Source organism: Nomascus leucogenys, chromosome 3 (genome assembly GCF_006542625.1).
Source record: "Nomascus leucogenys isolate Asia chromosome 3, Asia_NLE_v1, whole genome shotgun sequence".
In the NCBI taxonomy this organism is placed as follows: domain Eukaryota; kingdom Metazoa; phylum Chordata; class Mammalia; order Primates; family Hylobatidae; genus Nomascus; species Nomascus leucogenys.
Window position 1 is genome coordinate 97,840,518 of NC_044383.1, and position 21,562 is coordinate 97,862,079.

The 21,562-nt window shown below is 37.6% G+C and overlaps 1 protein-coding gene and 1 pseudogene across 7 annotated transcripts in view; one reads left to right on the forward strand and one right to left on the reverse strand.

Moving 5' to 3' along the window:
- REV3L (REV3 like, DNA directed polymerase zeta catalytic subunit) overlaps window positions 1-21,562 on the reverse strand; it is a 194,940-nt gene that overhangs the window by 137,300 nt on the left and 36,078 nt on the right. The gene's annotated exons all lie outside the window — the stretch shown is intronic.
- LOC100583980 lies at window positions 747-3,817 on the forward strand (annotated as a pseudogene). The gene is made up of 2 exons (XR_178040.2): window positions 747-1,590; window positions 1,874-3,817. The product of XR_178040.2 is annotated as a bromodomain-containing protein 7-like (transcript).

The following is a 21,562-nucleotide window of genomic DNA, read 5'->3' on the forward strand; positions in this document are numbered from 1 at the left end:
AGCGAGGGCTCTTGTTAAGCAAGGGCAAGGGGTAAAAAGCTTATTTCAAGAAATAACAGAAAAAAAATCCCAAAATTTGAGAAAAAGATAAATATCCAGGCACAGGAATAAAGGTAAGACAACAGCAAATAGATTTGATGCAAATAAGACTACTCCCAAGTTATATAATGATCAAACACTCAAAGGTCAAGGACAAAGAAAGCAGCAAGAGAAAAGAAGTAAATGATATATACAAGTGCTCCAACTTGTCTGGCAACAGAGAACAGAAACTATAAAGGCCAGGAAAGAGTGGAATGCCATCTTCAACATGCTTTAAAAAAATGCCATCTAAGAATAAAATATTGACCAATGCTATCCTTCAAATATAAAAAAGAGGGTTTTTGTTTTGTCTTTTTATTTTTTAAATCTTCTTTTGTAGTGATGGGAATCATGCTATGTTGACCAGGCTGGTTTTGAACTCCTGGACTCCAGCAATCCTCCCATCTCTGCCTCCCAAAGTGCTAGGATTATAGGTGTGAGCCATTGTGCCCAGCCAAATATATAGTCTTTCCCACACAAACTTAAGCTAAGAGAATTCACCACCAACAGAACCACCTTACAAAAAAATGCACATGGGAGTTCTTCCACCAGACAGAAAAAAACACTAACTTACAAAAAGAAAGCTTGTAAACGTATAAAACCCACTGGTAAAATTAAGTACACAAACCAGAACACTCTATTACTGCAATTTGTGGTGTACAATCCATTTGTAACTCTGTTTGGTATGAAGTCCAAAAGACAAATCTAGCAAAGACAGTAATACTTATAGCAACCCATTAAGAGATACGCAATATAAAAACATAAAAATTAACACAACATAGTGTCAAAATGTGGGGGGCGGGGTGTGGTGGAGTTATAGTAAAGAGGGTTTTTTAGCTTCTTGAGAGGGGCCATGCAGGCCCCGCTCCCGCCCTTGGCTCGCCTGGCCCGAACTGGAAGCGGGGCCGCACGGCCTGGGCCTGACGCCGGGGGTGAGCACCGGGGCCCGGTCGGACATGGATAAGAAGCACAAGAAGCACAAGTCGGACAAACACCTCTACCAGGAGTATGTAGAGAAGCCCTTGAAGCTGGTCCTCAAAGTAGGAGGGAACGAAGTCACCGAACTCTCCACGGGCAGCTCGGGGCACAACTCCAGCCTCTTCAAAGACAAAAAACGATCATGACAAACACAAGGACAGAAAGCGGAAAAAAAGAAAGGAGACAAGCAGGTTCCAGGGGAAGAAAAGTGGAGAAAACAGATAAGAGTTAAGGAGGATAAAAAGAAGCGAGATTGAGACGGGGTGGAGAATGAGGCAGAAAAAGACCTCCAGTGTCACGCCCCTGTGAGATTAGACTTGCCCCATGAGAAGCCTCTCACAAGCACTTTAGCCAAACAAGAAGAAGTAGAACAGATACCCCTTCAAGAAGCTCTGAATCAGCTGGCAAGACAGTTGCAGAGAAAAGATCCAAGTGCTTTCTTTCCATTTCCTGTGACTGATTTTACTGCTCCTGGCTACTCCATGATCATTAAACACCCAATGGATTTTAAATGAAAGAAAAGGGCCAGGCGCGGTGGCTCACGCTTGTAATCCCAGCACTTTGGGAGGCCGAGGCGGGCAGATCACGAGGTCAGGAGATCGAGACCACGGTGAAACCCCATCTCTACCAAAAATACAAAAAATTAGCCGGGCGTGGTGGCGGGCGCCTGTAGTCCCAGCTACTCGGAGAGGCTGAGGCAGGAGAATGGCATGAACCCGGGAGACGGAGCTTGCAGTGAGCCAAGATTGCGCCACTGCACTCCAGCCTGAGCGACAGAGCGAGACTCCGTCTCAAAAAAAAAAAAAAAAAAAGAAAGAAAAGATCAAGAACAATGACTACCAGTCCACAGAAAAACTAAAGGATATCTTCAAACTAATGTGTACTAATGCCATGATTTACAATAAACCAGAGACCATTTATTCTGAAGCTGCAAAGAAGCTGTTGCACTCAGGGATGAAAATTCTTAGACATGAAAGAATTCAGAGCCTGAAGCAGAGCATAGACTTCATGGCCGACTTGCAGAAAACTCAAAAGCAGAAAGATAGAACAGACACCTCACAGAGTGGGGAGGACAGAGGCTGCTGGCCAAGAGAGAGAGGACTCTGGAGATGCCAAAGCACACGCCTTCAAGAGTCCCAGCAAAGAAAATAAAAAGAAAGACAAAGACATGCTTGAAGATAAGTTTAAAAGCAATAATTCAGAGAGAGAGCATGAGCAGCATGACTGCATCGTGAAGGAATCTGGAGGAAAGCTGACCAGGCAGCTTGTGAACAGTCAGTGCAAATTGGAAAGAAGAAAACCAGACGGAACAACAATGTTGGGACTTCTCCATCCTGTGGATCTCATTGTAGGAGAGCCAGGCTACTGCCCTGTGAGACTGGGAATGACAACTGGAAGACTTCAGTCTGGTGTGAATACTTTGCAGGGATTCAAAGAGGATAAAAGAACAAAGTCACTCCAGTGTTATATTTGAATTATGGGCCCTACAGTTCTTATGCACCACATTATGACTCCACATATGCGAATATCAACAAGAATGATTCTGATTTAATCTATTCAACCTATGGGGAAGACACAGATCTTCCAAGCGATTTCAGCAGCCATGAGTTTTTGGCCACATGCCAAGATTATCCATATGTGATGGCAGATAGTTTACTGGATGTTTTAACAAAAGGAGAGCATTTCAGGACCCTACAAGAGGTTTAGATGTCATTGCCTGAAGATGGAAGGCCATACTAGGACACTTGACACAGCAAAAGAAATGGAGATTACAGAAGTAGAGCCACCAGGGTGGTGTCTGGACTCCAATACTTCAAGACAGGCCCATAGCGCTGAAAGCAGTAACAAACTTTGGCGTTCCAGTTGAAGTTTTTGACTCTGAAGAAGCTGAAATATTCCAGAAGAAACTTGATAAGACCACCAGATTGCTCAGGGAGCTAGCTCCAGGAAGCCCAGAATGAACGTTTCAACACCAGACCCCCTCCCAACATGATCTGTCTCTTGGGTCCCTCATACAGAGAAATGCATCTCACTGAACAAGTGACCAATAATCTTAAAGAACTTGCACAGCAAGTAACTACAGGTGATATCGTAAGCACGTATGGAGTTTGAAAAGCAATGGGGATTTCTATCCCTTCCCCCGTCATGGAAAACAACTTTGTGGATTTGACAGAAGATACTGAAGAACCTAAAAAGACGAATGTTGCTGAATATGGACCTGGTGGAAGTTGAGGCCGCCTGTATTTGATTATATATTATGTACATACTTTTTCATTCTTAACTTAGAAACGCTTTTTAGAATATATTAAATATTTGTAAATTGTGTTTTTAATTAAACTTTGCAACAGTGTATTTGAATGTTCCAGAGGTTGGACTTGTATTAGGTAATAAAGCTGGACCTGAGGAAAAAAAAAGAGGGTTTTTAAAAAAAATTTCTATTCTTTGTTCTGTAATTAAGATGTTTTTGTAAGTCTCATGGTTACCACAATGCAAAAACCTGTAATAGATTCACTAGAACTAAAAAGCAATGAATTAAAACATACTACCAGAGAAAATCTCTTAACCACAAAGGAAGACAGTAAGAAAAGAAAAAAGGAAGGAGTTCTAAAACAACAGAAAACAAGCAATGAAATGACAGTAGTAAGTTTACTTGGCAACAATAACACTGAATGCAAATGGACTCAATTCTCTAATTACAAGGCAGAATGAATTCTGTCTAAACAGATAAAGAAGCAAGAGTTAAACTATATGCTGCCTATAAGAAACTTACTTTGCCTATAAAGCCACACACAGACTGAAAGTGAAAGGGTGGAAAAAGATATTCCATGCAACTGGAAACCAAAAAGCAGGAGTAGCTATATTTGTATCAGATAAAATAGGCTATCAAGACTGTAAAAAGAAACAAAGAGGGTCACTATGTAGTGATAAAAGGGTCAATTCAGCAAGAGGATATATAACAATTATAAATATCTATGCATGCAACATCAGAGCATCTGAGTGCATAAAGCAAATAATACATGTAAAAGGAGAGATAGACTGCAATACAGTAATAGTAGGGGACTTCAACACCCCATTTTCAGTAATGGACAGAGCATCCAGACAGAAAATCAACAAAGAAACACTGGAGTTAAGCTACACAGTACACAAACAGGCCTAATCAACATTTATGGAACATTTTACCCATGGCTGCAGAAAACACATTCTTTTCATCAGCATATGGAACATTCTCCGAAACAGATCATATCTGAGACAAAAAACAAGTCTCAGCAAATTTAAGTTAAGTAGAAATCATACCAAGTATCTTCTCTGGCCACAATGGAATAAAACTAGAAATTAATAACAAAAGGAAGCTTGAAAAATACACAAACACATGAAAATTAAACAACATTCTCCTGAATGACCAATGGGTCAATAAAGAAATTAAGAAGGAACTTTAAAAATGTCTTGAAACCAATGGAAATGAAAACACAACATACACAAACCTATGGGATACAGCAAAAGTGGTACTAAGAAGGAAGTTTATAACAATAAACACCTATGTCAAAAAGTAGAAAGACTTCAAATAAACAACCTAATGGTATACCTGAAGGAACCAGAAAAAAAAAACAAAACAAACCCAAAATTAGTGGAAGGAAATAAATAGTAGAGATCAAATCAGAAATAAATGAAATTGAGACTAAAAACCAATACAGAAGATCAACAAAATGAAAGATTTTTTTTTTAAAGATAAAATTAACTAACAAACCTTTAGCTAGTCTAGAAAAAAGAGAGAAGATCCAAACAAATAAAACCAGAAACAAAAGAGGAGATAAAACAACTGAGACCATAGAAATACAAAGAGACTATTATGAAGAGGCTAATACATGAGAGACTGTTATGAAGAACTATACACCAACAAATTGGAAAACCTAGAAGAAATGGATAATTTCCTGGACACAGCCTACCAAGGTTGAACCAAGGAGAAAGAGAAACCTTAATACAACAATAATGAGTAAGGAGACTGAAGTCATAATAGTCTTCCATCAAAGAAGAGCTCAGGACCTAATGGCTTCATTCCTAAATTCCATCAAACATATAAAGAACTAATAACAATTCTACTCAAACTCTTCAAACAAAATTGAGGCAGAAGGAATACTTTCAAATTCATTCTATGAGACGAGCATTACCCTGATACCAAAACCAGACAAGGACACAGCCAAAAAAAGAAGACTACAGGCCAACATCCCTGATGAACACAGATGCAAAAATCCTCAACAAAATTCTAGCAAACCAAATTCGACATCACATTAGAAAAATCATTCACCATGATCAAGTGGAATTCATCCCAGGGATGCAGACTGTTCAACATAAGCAAATCAGTGAACATGATACATCACATTAACAGAATCATGAACAAAAAAGTCTATTATTGTTTCAACAGATGCTGGAAAAGCATTAAATAAAATTCAACATCACTTCACGATAAAAACCCTCAACAAAGGAACATCCCTCAAAATAATAAAGAATGTATATTACAAACCCACAGCTAACACTGTACTCAATGTGGAAATATTAAAAGCCTTTCCTCTAAGATCTGGAGCAAGACCAGGATGCCCACTTTCACCACTTTTATTCATCGTAATACTGGAAGTCCTGTCCAGAGCAATGAGGCAAGACAGAGAAATAAAGAGTATCCAAATTGGAAAGGAAGAAGTCAAATTAGCCTTGCTTGCAGATGACATGGTCTTAGAAAAGCCTGAGGAACTCAACCAAAAAAACTGTTAAAAATAATTAATGGGCCGGGCGTGGTGGCTCATGCCTGTAATCCCAGCACTTTGGGAGGCTGAGGTGGGCAGATCACCAGGTCAGGAGATCGAGACCATCCTGGCTAACATGGTGAAACCACGTCTCTAATTAAAATACAAAAAAAAAAATTAGCTGGGCGTGGTGGCGGGCGCCTGTAGTCCCAGCTACCCAGGAGGCTGAGGCAGGAGAATGGCGTGAACCCGGGAAGCGGAGCTTGCAGTGAGCCAAGATTGTGCCACTGCACTCTAGCCTGGGCGACAGAGCGAGACTCCGTCTCAAAAAAAAAAAAAAAAAATTAATGAATTCAGTAAAGTTGTAGGATACAAAATCAACATACAAAAATCAGTAGCATTTATATATGCCAACAGCAAACAATCTGAAAAAAAAATTAAGAAAACAACCCTACTTACAATAACTACAAAGGATAGAAAATATATAAGAATCAATCTAACCAAAGGAGTAAAATATCTCTACTAGAAAAAGTATGAAACACTGATGAAAGAAATTAAAGAGGACACAGAAAAATGAAAAGATACTCCATGCTCATGGATTAGAAGAACCAATATTGTTAAAGTAACAATTCTGGCTGATGTGGTAACTCACGCCTGTATCCCAGCACTTTGGGAGGCTGAGACAGAAGGATCGCTTGAGCCCAGGAGTTCAAGACAAGCCTGGGCAACATGGTGAAACCCTGTCTATACAAAAAATACAAAAATTAGCTGGACATGGTAGCACACGCCTATAGTCCCAGCTACTGGGGAGGCTGAGAGGTGGGAAGATTGTCTGAGACCAGAAGTCAAGGCTGCAGTGAACTGTAATTGCACCACTGTACTCCAGCCTGTAAGACACAGCAAGACTCTGTCTCAAAACAAAACAAAACAATACAAAACAATTCTACCCAAAGCAATTTACAAAGTCAATGGAATCCCTATCAATGCATAAATGACATTCTTCACAGAAACAAAAAACAATCCTAAAATATGTATGGAACCATAAAAGACCCTGAATAGCCAAATCAATCTTGAGCAAAAAGAAAGCTGAAGGCATCACACTACCTGACTTCAGAATATACTACAAAGCTATAGAAACCAAATCAGCATGCTATTGGCATAAAAACAGACATATAGACCACTGAAACAGAACACAGAACCTACATATAAATCCAGACATTAACAGCTAACTCATTTTCAACAAAGGCATCAAAAACATACAATGGGGAAAAAAAAGTCTCTTCAACAAATGGTGCTGGGAAAACTGAATAACCACATGCAGAAGAATGAAACAAAAAACAGAACCTTATCTCTCACCATATACAAAAGTCAAAATTGATTAAAGACTTAAATCTAACACCTGAAACTATGAAACTACTATAATAAAACATTGGGGAAATGCTCCAGGACATTTGTCCGTGCGAAGATTTTTTTGGGTAAGACCTCAAAAGCACAGGCAACCAAGCCAAAAATAGACAAAAGGATTACATCAAGCTTCTGTAGAGCAAAGGAAACAATCGAGGAAGTGATAAAGACAACTCATAAAATGGAAAAAAATATTCACATGCTACTCATCCAACAAGGGATTAACAACCAGAATATATAAGGAGCTCAAACAACTCAATAACAACTAAACAAATAATCTGATTTTTAAATAGGCAAAAGGTCTGAATAGATATTTCTCAAAAGAAGACATAAAAATGGTCAGACACATGAAAAGATGCTCAACGTCACTAATTATCAGAGAAATACAAATCAAAATCATAATGAGATATCATCTCACCCCAGTTAGAATGGCTTTTATCAAAAAGACAATGAATAATGGATGCTGGTGAGGACGTGGATAAAGGAGAATCCTCGTACACCACTGTTGGGAATGTAAATTAGTACAGTTACTATGGAAAACTGTGTGGAGGTTCCTCAATCTAACAATTCCACTTTTGAATATAAACCCAAAAGAAAATCAATATATTGAAGATATTTCTGTACTTCCATGTTTATTGAACCACTATATTCACAATAACAAAAATTATTAGAATCAATATCAGTGCCCATCAATGGATGACTGGATAAAGACAATATGGTATATATACACAATGGAATGTTATTCAGCCATATATAAAAAAAAATCCTGTCATTTGCAGCAACATGAGTGAAACTGGAAGTCATTATATGTTAAGTAAAAAAAGCCAAGACAGAAAGACATTATCACATGTTCTCATTCATATGTGGTGGCTAAAAAAGTGGATCTCATGAAGATAGAGAGTAGACTTGTGGTTACCAGAAGCTGAGAAGGGTGGGGGTGGAGGGATGAAGAGAGGTTGATTAAGGGGTACAAATACAGAGTTCGATAGAAGAAACAAGACCTAGTGTTTGGTAGATCAGCAGGGTGACTATAGTTTACAATAATATGTTGTATATTTCAAAATAGCTGGAAGAGAATAAATCAAATATTTCTAGCATAAAGAAAAGACAAATATTTAAGATGAGATGAATATCCCAATTACACTGATTTGATCTTTACAAATTATGTAAATGTAGTAAATTACCACATGTACCCCAAACATATGTACATCTACTATGTCTCAATAAAAAATATTAAATATTTTAAATGGGCAAAGGATGTGAATAAACATTTTCCTGAGGAGATATCAAATGGCAAATAAGTACATTAAAAGATTCTCAACATCAGCAGCCATCAGCAAAATGTAAATCGGAACCACACGCTCACTAGGACAGCTATAAATAAAAAGTCAGACAATAACTAGTGTTGTGGAGAAACTGGAAATTTCATACACCACTTCTAGGAATGTTAAATGGTGCAGGTGCTTTATAGAATAGTCTGGTAGTTCTTCGAAAAGTTAAACAAATAGAGTTATCATATAACCAGCAATTCTACTCCTAGGTATATGTCTAAGAGAAATGAAAATACATGTCCACACAAATACCTGTACATGAATATTCATAGCAGCATTATTCACAATGGTCAAAAGGTGAACACAGCTCAGATGTCCATCAATTGATGAATGGATAAATACAACACAGCATATCCAGAAAACAGAATATTATTCAGCCATAAAAAAGAATGAAGTGCTGATAAATGCTATACTATATATAAAATTATTTCAATTAAAAATTGTATACTAAAAATTTTTATTAATTTTTAGTATTTTATTAATTTTTTAGTATTAAATTTTTAGTATACAATTTTTAATTAAAATATTTTAATTTTATATTATAAATATAGAGAAAAATTTTAAATATTATGCTACGTTAAAGGAGCCAGACACAAAAAATCACATATTATATGACTCCATTTACGTGAAATGTCCAAAATAGGCAAATTTAGAGAGACAGAAAGGAGATTAATGGTTGCTGGGGCTTAGGGAATTGGTGGGAAATGAGTAGTGACTGCTATTTGATACGGTGTTTTTTAGGGTGACAATGTTCTAAAATTGATTGCACTTATGGTTTTACAACTCTGTGAATAAAGATCACTGAATTGTATAATTTAAATAGGTAAAATGTATAGTATGTGAACTACATCTCAATAAACTTACATAATTTTTTTTTTTTTTTTTTGAGACAGGGTCTTCCTCTGTCACTCAGGCTGGAGCACAGTGGCAGGATCACAGTTCACTGCAGGTCTGACCACCTGGGCTCTAGTGATTTTCCTGCCTCAGCCTCTCGAGTAGCTGGAACTACAGGTATGTGACACCTGCCTAATTTTTTTATTTTTAGTTTTATTTTTTATAGAGACAGGGTCTCGCTACGTGCTTAGACTGGTCTCAAACTCCTGGGCTCAAGTGATCCTCTTGCCTCAGCCTCCTGAGTAGCTGCCTTGCCTCAAAGTGCTGGAATTACAGGCAACAGCCACCTCACCCGGCCTGTTATATAATCTTTTAAACTTATCTATACTCATTGTTTTCTTTAGCAGTTGCTAATGAGATGACCTAATTTTGAATACACCATTAGAGAAAATGCATTCATTATTCAATTTATATCATAGGAATAAATTATGAATATACAAAAATATAATCATTTGCCACTAAAACCACTTACATATCTTTTTTATTTAATGATGCACTAAATATAGTATTTTTATTTTAATTATTTTTTTAGAGACAGAATCTTGCTATGTTGCCCAGGCTGGGATTATAAGTGTGCACCAGTGTACCTGGCTTTAAACCCTGAATCATATTAAGATTAAAAAAAAAAAAAAGAGGTGAAGTGATCATTACCAAAAAATAAACTAACGATTAAGAAAGAACTGTTAATGTTAAAGTTTTCTCAGACAGTAAAACTAGATGACAATAAAACAATTTAATATTTGAACAGGCTCCTCACATCCCTCAAAATCCCGTATCCCAACCTGATATCCTATAATTTTCATACATGAATTAAAGAAAGGCTTTCTTAGGACTATGTTTAATTATTTAGAGTACTGGGTTGATATGGCAAGTGAGTTCTACTAAGCATACAGTTGCTCTCACGGGGTCCTGAATGAGGCAAAATGATAAATCATAAAAATCCGAAGTCCAAAGCTTTGGGCAAAAACACATTAACTAAACTTGTCAAAAACAATACAAACCAGAAGTCAGTGGAGCAACATCTTTAATGTATTAAAAGAAAAAAAAAAGTCAATTTTTTAGTGGTTACCCTGGAGCTTGAAGTATACATTTGCAACTATTCTAAATCCACTTTCAAATAATACTATACTGCCTCAAAGGTAACTTGTATTAGGTTGGTGCAAACTAACTGTGGTTTTTGCATTGTTGGAATTTGCTGTTTGATTGGAGTACATTCTTAAATAAATGTGATTATGTTATACATCCTTTTAATAGGCATTTCTCACTTTATTTTTTTTTGCTAATGACTTATTACTTGCTGTTCATTTTATGTTTAGAGTATGGAAATGACGTCAGATAAAAAGCAAATATGAGCGATTTTCTTGAGTTCAAAATGGGTTGTAAAATAGCAGACAACTCACAACATCAACAATGCATTTGGCCCAGGAACTGCTAACAAATGTACAGTGCAGTGGTGGTTCAAGAAGTTGTGCAAGGGGGACAAGAGGCTTGAAGATAAGGAGCTTCGTGGCCAGCCACCAGAGGTAGACAACAACCAACTGAGAGCAATCATCAAAGCTGATCCTCTTAAAACTACACGAAAAGTTGCCAAAGAACTCAACATAGAGCATCCTACAGTTGTTCAACATTTGAAGCACATTGGAAAAGTGAAAAAGCTAAATAAGTGGGTGCCTCATGAGCTGCATGAAAATAAAAGAAATCTTTCTGAAGTATCGTCTTCTCTTATTCTATGCAATAACAACGAAATATTTCTCGATTGGATGGTAACATGACGGAAAATGGATTTTACGTGACGACCAGCTCAGTGGCTGGACCAAGAAGCTCCAAAGCACTTCCTAAAGCCACACTTGCACCAAAAAAAGGTCATGGTCACAGTTTGGTGGTCTGCTGCCCATTTGACCCACTACAGTTTTCTGAATCCAGGCAAAAACCAATACATCTGAAAAGTATGCTCAGCAAATCAATGAGATGCACCGAAAACAGAAAGGGCCCAATTCCTCTCCAAGACAATGCCTGACCGCCTATCAGCGCTTCAAAAGTTGAAGAAATTGGGCTATAAAGTTTTGCTTCAGCCACCATATTCACCTGACCTCTTGCCAGTGGACTACGATTTCTTCAAGCATCTGGACAACTTTTTGCCAGGAAAATGCTTCCACAACCCACAGGATGCAGAAAATGCTTTCCAAGAGTTCACTGAATCCCGAAGCACAGATTTTTTTTTTTGAGACAGAGGAGTTTCACTCTTGTTGCCCAGGCTGGAGTACAATGGCACAATCTTGGCTCACTGCAACCACCGCCTCTGGGGTTCAAGTGATTTTCCTACCTCGGCCTCCCTCCGAGTAGCTGGGATTACAGGCATGTGCCACCACGCCCAGCTAATTTTGTATTTTTACTAGAGACAGGGTTTCTCCATGTTGGTCAGGCTGGTCTCGAACTCCCAACCTCAGGTGATCCGTCCACCTGGGCCTCCCAAAGTGCTGGGATTACAGGCGTGAGCCACCGCACCGAGCCCTGAAACAAAGATTTTTATGCTACAGAAATAAACTTATTTCTTTTGGCAAAAATGTGTTGATTATAATGGTTCCTATTTTGATTAATAAAGACGTGTCTGAGCCTAGTTATAATGATTTAAAATTCCTGGTCCAAAACCGCAATTACTTGTAAGGGACAGCCCTCTTGTCCCTTATAAAATTGCTGCCATTAATTTCACTTATCCCTAAGCTATAACTGAATGCATTACTGCTATTATTATTTTTAACAGTTACCTATCAATTAAGAACAAGAAAATAAAAGATTTTACCTTTACTTATTCCTTTTCTAATACTCTTCTTTATGTAGATCCAAGTTTCTCAACTATATCATGTTCCTTTCCTCTGGAGAACTTCTAACATTTCTTATAAGGCAAGTGACATTTCTTACTGGCAACAGATTCCCTCAATGTTTGTCTGAGAAAGTTTTTTATTTCTCTTTCATTTTGAAGGATAATTTCACTGCATACAGAATAATTCGAGGTTGGTGGTGTTTTTCTTTCAACACTTTAAACATTTCACTCCTCTCTCTTCTTGCTTGCATGGTTTGTGAACAGAAGTCCGATGTAATTTTTGCTTTCTTCACATATAAGGAAGGTGGGTTTTTTTGCCTCTGGTTTCTTTCAAAATTTTCTCTTTATCTTTGGTTTCCTGCAGTTTGAATATGATATGCATAGGTGTTTAATTTTGGAAAATTCTCAGTCATTATTACTTCAAATATTTATTTTGTTCTTCTGAAGAGCCCATCAAAGGTATTCTTCATTTGTTATAGATTTTATTTCTAGCATTTCCTTTTCTTACAATTCCAATCCCTATGCCTCTATTATCCATCTGTTCTTTTTGTTATTGCTGTTGTTGTTGTCGTTGTTGTTTTTGAGACAGGGTCTCGCTCTGTCACTCAGGCTGGAATGCAGTGGCATGATCTTGGCTCACTGCAGCCTTGACCTCATGGGCTCAGACAATTCTCCCACCTCAGCCTCCCAAATGGCTGGGACTACAAGCGCATATGACACCACACCCAGCTAATTTTATTTTTTATAGAGACGAGGTCTCACTATGTTGCCCAGGCTGGTCTTGAATTCCCGGGCTCAAGCGATTCTCCCACCTCGCTTCCCAAAGTGCTGAGATTACAGGTGCGAGCTACCACGTCCAGCCACTCATCTGTTCTTGTATGTTGTCTACATTTTTTATTACAGACCTTACCATGTTACTCATCATTATTTTAAATTATCAATCTGACAATTCCAAAATCTCTGACCTATCTAGCTAGGAGTTAAGACTGTCGTGTTTACTATTTGCTGTAGTTATAGGGTTGGAGGCTAATATTTTCTCTACTGTCCTTGTTTTTGTCTCATACTGTCTTTGGGTTTCCCTAGAAACTCTTTACATAGTGTGAGTCTAAGCCTTGCAGTTCTTTCAGCTGTAATCTTCTGTAATTATACAGGAGCCTGCTGACATGAGGGGAGGGGAAGAGCCTGCTGATGTGGGGTATGGGGAGAAGATAAAGTGTTCTATAGTCCTTTGATTATGTTTCAGTCTTTAAGTGGGCCTGTGCCCCTGGGGTGTGACCGTCACAAGTGATTTTCAGCTTTCCCCCCCCCCCCAGGTGAAACAGGAAGAATAAAGGGGGCTGGAGTTAGATACTTCCCTTTCCCTGAGTTGGTTATGGCGCTGGTGGTTTCCCTTGGCCAATGTTACATGTGACCTTGTAAATAATGTGTATTCTGAAATTATTAGGTAGGTGTAGGGTTCTAAAAATGTCAATTAGACTGAGTTGGTTGACAGTGTTGTTCAAGTGTTTCATATACTTATTGATTTTCTACCTACTTGCTTCACCAAACGCTGAAAGAGGACTGTTGAAGTCTCCAATTGTAACACTAGCTTTATCTTTTTCTCTCTTTAGTTCTCCCTTATGTTCTCCCTTGATGTCAGTATTGCATCAAGTTTTTTGAACTTTTTGTCTTTTCGAAAACTTGAACTTTTTATCATTTTGAAATATCCCTCTTTAATTCTGATAATACGTCTTACCATGAAGTCTAGTTTGCCTGATCTTTAGATACTCCAGTGTTCCCAGTGACTTTTCCTTGCAGAGTACATTTCTCCACTGTTTTACTTTCAAACTGTCTATATATTAAGTATGATTCTTATGAGCTGCATATGGTAGTGCTTTGCATTTTAAGTTAGAATAATAAGACCATGTAAAACTAATCCAATTATTTAAGTAATAAGGTTTGAGGTTATGTCTTGCCATTTTGTTTTCTATTTTTCCTGCTTATTCATTGCTCATTTTTTTTCCCTAACCTGCTCTCTTTTGGCCTGAAAAAATTTTAGATTCAATTCTACCTTATCGGTTGTCTTATTAACTACATCTCTTTAAGTAGTTGTTCTTATGATGATTTCCCTGTATATCGTTTGAGAGATTTTTCTTGGCTGCTTTAAAAATTTTTATTAATTTGCAACAATTCAATTATGGGGTGTGTGTGTGTGTGTCCTGTTTAGGATCTGTGGTGGTGTTTTTTGTTTCTGGGACAGGATCTCACTTTGTCGCTCAGGCTGGTTGTGTTGTTATTTATAGGTTTTGTTCTATTGTGTTTTCATTAAAATTACTAAACACACTTATAATACGTATTTTAAAGTCCTTTTCCTTGAATTTGATCACATATTGCATTCTGGGTCTGTTTTTATTCACAAGACTTTCTCCTTTTTATAGATTACATTTGCCTACTTCTTTATATATCTAGTAATTTTTTTTTTTTTTCAGACAGAGTCTTTCTCTGTCACCCAGGCTGGAGTGCAGTGGCTCACTGCAACCTCCGCTTCCTGGGTTCAAGCCATTCTCCTGCCTCAGCCTTCCGAGTAGCTGGGACTACAGGCGCCGCCACCTTGCCCAGCTAATTTTTGTATTTTTAGTAGAGATGAGGTTTCACCATATTGGCCAGGCTGGTCTCAAACTTCTCACCTTGTGATCCACTGAGCCCGGCCATATCTACTAATTTTTAAATAGATGGTGGGCATTGTAGATACCTGCTTATATGTGGATTTTATTGTCTTCCTTTCAAGAAAGGTTTGTCCCAGCAGGCAACTAATTTACTTGCAAATCAATCTGATTGTTTTCAGCCTCGTTTTTAAATTTTGTTAGTGCAGGTCCAGGAAAGCCTTTACGCTAAGACATTATCCCTACTCATAAGATGTGGCCTTTCTGGAATTTCTACTGAATGCCTGGTGTATTCAAGAAGGTCTCAATACTCTGAACAGACAAAATGTTCGTATTTTGCAGATGTGTGCAAACTTTGGTAGTTGCTTAATTTATGGTTTTCAGTAGCTATCCTTTCACTGAAAATTGGCCTCATAGGGTCTCAACCCGTCCATATACAGCTTACCATTCAGCCAAAGGCTGTTCATTTATTCATTTCATGGAGGAATTTAGAAGAGATGCTATCCTTCAGTCTGATACATGACTTTAATAGTATAGGCCAGAAATTCTTAATTGTTTTATAAAAAGGAGTTAATTCTATCTCCCAAAGCTGAGGTCACAGAGAACTGATTTTAAATATTCCAAACCAAACAGAAAACAGAGGACCATTATTGTCCATGTTCCATTCCCTCTATAAAATATGCGCAAACAACAGAGAATTAACAAAGTATGTATAACAATGGTAACTGACATGGAAATGTATCATGTAGACAGGCCTTAAAACATCTACTGGCAGATTAGGAAGTATTGGTTAAAAACACAGGTTCATAAAACTATAGATCTGTGGAAAAGGAATCGATTGCCCATTGCATAGTGCTAGACCAACTGGTTATCAAGCTGGGAAAAAAGGTAGGGTTAGATTTCCAAAATCATACTGCCCAAGAAATCAATCCAGATAGATTCAAATCCAAGTATATACAAAATATTTTTAAAGTCTCTGTCTAGAAGAGATTTTTTAAAACAGGCATAAAAGGCTTAACCTACAAAAGAAAAAGCTATGACTTTAAATTAAAATGGCCATGAATACCATAAATTAAAAGACAAAGACCTGAAAGAGATGTTTCCAATACACTTAACCACAAATGATCAGTATCCAGAATATATAAAGAACTCCTACAAATCAGTAAGAAAGATAGCAACCCAAAAGAAAAATGGTGAAAGAATATGATGGGGCCATTTCCACAGAAAAGGAAGAAAAGGAAAGTAGAACTGGTAATATATCCAATGATAATCAACCTTTAGGTTTTACGTTCTGAAAATTCCTACTAACTTCTTTCACTCAAAACAAAACTTTTTGATACAGCCAAGATAAAATGCCTAACGGGTTAGTTGCTTGGTGTAAGCTTTCTCTACTCCAGTACAATAAAATTAGATGTATTTGAAAGGAAAAAAATGCCAGGGCTATAATATCATCTGCTAATTTGTCTTTTTTGTCATTAGAAAAATTTCACAAAGCAGGTTAATGTTTAAGGTATATTTTCCTCAACTGGCAAAGAGAACTGAATACTGTTCATACTACTTCTTCCCCAGAAGTATAGTGGCCAAAGCAAAGGAGATTTATGGAAGGCAATGATTAACCCAGAGAACTAACCTAGGCAGTCAAGCAACCGATCACCTCATCGTTTTCAAGAATCAACTACAGATAATAAGACGGCAACAGGAGAGAAATCTAAGAAGCTCTTGGCATGTGGCAAACTGCCTTGGAAGGGAAGGAGAAACAAAAACTTTTGGGGTCGATTTAAAAACTCAATGAGAATATACTTCTATCTGAAGAAAAAAGTGTTAACAAGAATGCAGGTGGCAACAATAGACAGTGGGAACTAATAGAAAGGTAGAGGGGGGGCAAGGATTAAGTAATCATTGGGTGCCATGCTACCTGGGTAACGGGGGTCAATCATGTCCCAAGCCTCAGCATCATGCAATATACCCATGTAACAAACCTGAATATGTACCCCTGAATCTAAAATATAAGTTGTAATTTTTTTAAAAAAACAGGTAAAATAAAGAAAATTAAAAGTATTAAATATATTTAGAAATTGGAGTAAAGTTACTCTTAAAACCTTACAAAGAAAACCATTTTTTAAATATTTTCTGGTTATTCTAAATAAATTAGGGGGATATACCAACAACTCACCGTATGTTTTTACTGAACACCTAAGTGTGTACAAGGCTTTATAAAGGTAATGTGGATTTCAAAATGAATTAAGTATAACCTCTACTTTTAAAGAGCTGGGGATGGAGTTGTTGCAAAAAGTTATACTGCAAGACATAGATGGAAACAAAATGCTTAGGGAGCCCCCCTAAAAAGAGAAACTAATTGGAATGGATGTGGCAAGAAAGGATTCATAGAAGTGTTATTTACACCAGTCTTTAAAGGATGGGTAGGAATTTAACAGACATAGGAAAAGGAGGCTGGAAAAGGTACAGCAGACAAAAAAACAGACGGAACAGTTTAAGCAAAGGTATGGGGGTTAGAAAAAGCATAGGATATATTCAGGAAATGCCAAGCATATGAGTGGGACTGAAATATAAGATTCATGGTAAAGAGAAAGAAAAATGGGAAATAAGCCTAGAAAAGAACAATGGAGAGAGACTGAGGAAGTCCCTTTACACAACATAAAAAGTTCATTTTCAGCTGCGGGGATTCAAATGATTTTGTGCTGTACAGACATACATAATGTAGCCCTTTACTGTCAGATGGGCCTGTGTATGAGTTAAGTTTCATTTTAACAATTGTGCTGTCTTGTGGTCATCAATCCACCAACTCCCATGAGAGTTAACAGTTAATCGGAATAAATGCTGAGGTTGGTTAAATGCTAAATTTTAAAACAGATCCTGCTGCTCTATAGTCAATATGATTCTATTAATAGAGTGACAATATAATTTCTTGTACAAACTGGATTGTTGAGAATAAAGGTGGTTCCTATTAATAATAACGCTAGTGTAAATTAGGAACATCTCAACAAACTGGGATGAAGTGACTTTAGTTATAAAAACTCCCAAATCAGCTGGGCATGGTGGCTGGCTCATGCCTATAATCCCAGCACTTTGGGAGGCCAAGGCGGGTGGATCACCTGAGGTCAGGAGTTCGAGACCAACCTGACCAGCAAGGTGAAACCCCATTTCTACTAAAAATACAAAAATTAGCCGGGCGAGTTGGCAGGCGCCTGTAGTCCCAGCTACTCAGGAGGTTGAAACAGGAGAACTGCTTGAACCTGGGAGGCAGAGGTTGCAGTGAGCCAAGACCACGCCACTGCACTCCAGCCTGAGCGATGGAGCAAGACTCTGTCTCAAAACAAACAAACAAACAAACAAAACACTCCCAAATCACAGGGACTCTACTTTTCTTCCACAAATTCCCTTCAGTGGGAATCTCCTTTTGTAAAGCCTTAGGAGAATCTAGTATTTGATACTGAGATTAGTGGCTATGGCATTTTAAAGAGATAGGCATATATTAAAAATGAATACATCTACTCTTTGTATAGTAGCAGAGACTTGAAGGATGAATAACTTCGTGTAAATCTATGAGACTTCTTTACCTTAACTAATGACAACCATGAAGACACAAGAACTACATACTGATCACTAATCTCACAAGTATAATTAGACTCAGATGGTATTTCCTGAGCTTTGGTGTTTTTTATATTTGAAAACAGTTAATTTTCAACTATACCTACCATCCCAAAATATATTAGTCTTTATTTTAGCATACTGAAGGAAAAAAATATGTTTATTGCTAAAATTACAGAATACACCTGATGGTTTGCAAAAGACTTAATACGGGTGGCCGCAAAACTTAGCCTTTAGCCTCTTGCCAAATACCATACCATATGTGTTCTGAAACACCAGTAAACCTGGATACCCTCGTGTGAGATTATTTCAACTCCAACTTTCAAATGCTTGCTATTAGAAAACACTTACAGAGAAAAATGCAATCTCACTAACTAGAAATTAATAAAGAGACAAAACAAACCTGTGGTCTTAATGAGCAAATAAAACCAAAAACTTCAAATGTCAGGACTCTTAAGGAAAGTAATTTAACCTCTATTAATTTTCGTCAAAGTCTAAGACCTGATTAAAGATGGTTTTCACCGTGTAAAAAGTTGTTAACCTTTTCACATTAAAAAAAAATTCACCTTATGTCGGGTTGGCATAAGGTGTAACAGGACAAATGGCAAATATTTTAGGCTCTGTGGGTCACAGTGAACCTCTGGTGCAACTACCTCCTGCTGAAGCATGACAACAGCCATTATAAGTAATCAATGTGAGGGGCAGTGATCCAATAAAGTTTTACTTAGAAAAATAGGTGGTTGGACTGGATTTGGCTCACAGACTATAGTTGGTCAACTCCTCTTTCAGAATATAAGCTCTGGGCAGTACTTGATACATAATAGATGCTCTATAAATGTTTATTGATGAATCGTATTATTTAATAAGCAAAAAACTTAACCAAATGTCTCTACTACTGTACAAACTGTGTTGAGTATTGAGACTCAACTTCCTAAGTTAGAATTTATAGGTTATTTCCCACACAAAATCCTTACTTTAAAATTTTTTTAATTAAAAATTTTACTTTAATTGTATTATGAATCATGGAACACTATCATGTAAGTATTGAACTCTGTTCACCCAAGATATGAATTTTCTGGCTCCTTGGGGCTGTTCATATAAATAAGGAATCCAACAATCCAGTATAAGGACTAGAGCTGAATGGTCATGTTGAGTTAAGGCCACAGTTAATACCCTAACAGGCAAGTGAGAGCCAAAGGCAAATGGGAAGAACTGTGTGAAAATTGGTCTGCAGAGAAAACAATGGAAGAGAAGTGAGACTTGTTTATACCATGCAACAAAGATCTGTGAGATTTCCTTATACTGTAATAATAAATCCCCTTTTTATTAGAGATTTTCTTTTTTTTTCTTTTTTTCTTTTTTTTTTTTTTTTTTTGAGACAACGTCTTGCTCTGTTGCCCAGGCTGGCGTATAACAATCTTGGCTCACTGTAACCTCTACCTCCTAGGCTCAGATGATCCACCTCAGCCTCCTGAGTAGCTGGGACCACAGGAACGTGCCACCACACCCGGCTAATTTTTGTATTTTTTGGAAAGATGGGGTTGCCCAGGCTGGTCTTGAAATTCTGGGCTCAAGTGATCCACCTGCCTTGGCCTCCGAAAGTGCTGGGATTACAGGCGTGAGCCACTGTGCCTGGCCATTTTCTTTTCTTTCCGAGACAGGATCTAACTCTGTCACCCAGGCTGGAGTGCCATGGCACAATCACGGTTCACTGTAGCCTCAACCTCCCAGGATTAAATGATCCTTTCACCTCAGCCTCTCGAGTGTCTGGGACTACAGGAGCACACCACCACACTTGGCTTTTTTTTTTTTTTAATTTTTAATAAAGATGAGGTCTTGGTATGTTGCCCAGGCTGGTCTCTAACTCCTGCTTGAGGAGTTAGAGACTCCTCAAGCAATCTTGCCTCAAGCAATCTTCCTGCCCCGGCCTCCCAAAGTGCTGAATGGGATTACAGGCATGAGCCACCACACCTGACCAATTAACAGCTTTTTTGAAAGAGCTTGTGGTCTTTGCAAACAAATCATTCCTGAATAGAAAATGGAATATGAAATACTTTGGAGACGATTTAATGCTTGAGCCTAAACTTTAAAAATAAGTAGGCAGGGTTTTGAGTCAAGGTGAAGTAATAGGGAATAAATTTACCCACTGCCTGAAATAACGAATAAACAGAAAAGCATGTAAACCAATGGTCTTTACATATTAGACATTGGCCAGCATAGGACAATAATCCCTGAGAGACGGGAAACAAACATTGTAAGTCCTTCTTCAATAGCTCCCCACTTAGAGCTTCTATGGAGCAGAGGGATAAGAAACCCAGGTGGAAGCTGGCAATCTCCAAGTTGAGGAAACAAAGTTGAAGGCCATGCTTGTTAGAATTTGCCTGGTAAAATACCAGGAGAAGAGAACTGCAAAGAGACAGACAGGAGTAGATCTGCAGAGGGTTCCCTCAAGGTTTTACTGAAAGTATCAGCACATGCTTTATGAGGAATGTACCTAAAGCAGAAAAATAAGTAACTAAAATGGGCAGAGGGAACAATCCCAAGGGCTCACACAGTAGCAGAAATAACTTATGTTTCATCTAAGAAGGAAACATACTTCACAAGACATCGAGTAAAATAATCGTAAGATTATTGACTCAGTAGATCGGCAAAATTAGCCCTAGTTAAGTTTGTTCTGTTCCTACCCAACTAAGCATAAAAAGACTTGAAAGGATTACACTATTTCCAAATAACTTAACAGTGTCCCAGAATAAAGCTCAAGAATATTTCTAAAAATACAATGATATCCAGAACACAAGGTAAAATCCATGTCTGGCATCCAGTGAAAAAAACTAGGCATGTAATAAACAGAACAATATGACCCATAATGAGGAAAAAAATGTAGCAACAGAAACAAGCCAGGAAATGATACAGATGATGGAATTAGTAAGCAAAGATATTAAAATAGTTATTTCAACTGTAAACTATATGTTCAAGAAGTAGAAGAATGCCTGAATATATTAAATAGAGATGCAGACAATAAACATACATCAAAATTTTCATCTCATAAAGGATGAAAAATAAATGAAG